We start from the raw sequence: 242 nt of genomic DNA, 5'->3' as shown, positions 1-242 counted from the left end.
TTTTGGTGTTGGAAGAGACGGGATCCGGCACCGCTCGTGCCCGCTCTTGACAAACCATGGCGGGCTGAGCCATGGCTGCCCCGACCAGCACACAAGCCCCGGTGCCTTGGTCCGGCGCCCCGGGGGCGTTTGCCCTGTTTCTAATCAGGGTTCCTTCACTCCTTCCCTCTGCCCCGGGAAAGAAAGGGGATATTGTTCGGATTCCTCCGGTTCACTCGAGTCCACGCGTTGCAGCGCCGCCT

This window comes from Eurypyga helias, unplaced genomic scaffold (assembly GCF_000690775.1).
Source record: "Eurypyga helias isolate BGI_N326 unplaced genomic scaffold, ASM69077v1 scaffold39257, whole genome shotgun sequence".
In the NCBI taxonomy this organism is placed as follows: Eukaryota; Metazoa; Chordata; class Aves; order Eurypygiformes; family Eurypygidae; genus Eurypyga; species Eurypyga helias.
The sequence above is the reverse complement of the archived record's forward strand: the minus strand, read 5'-3'. Positions refer to the sequence as shown.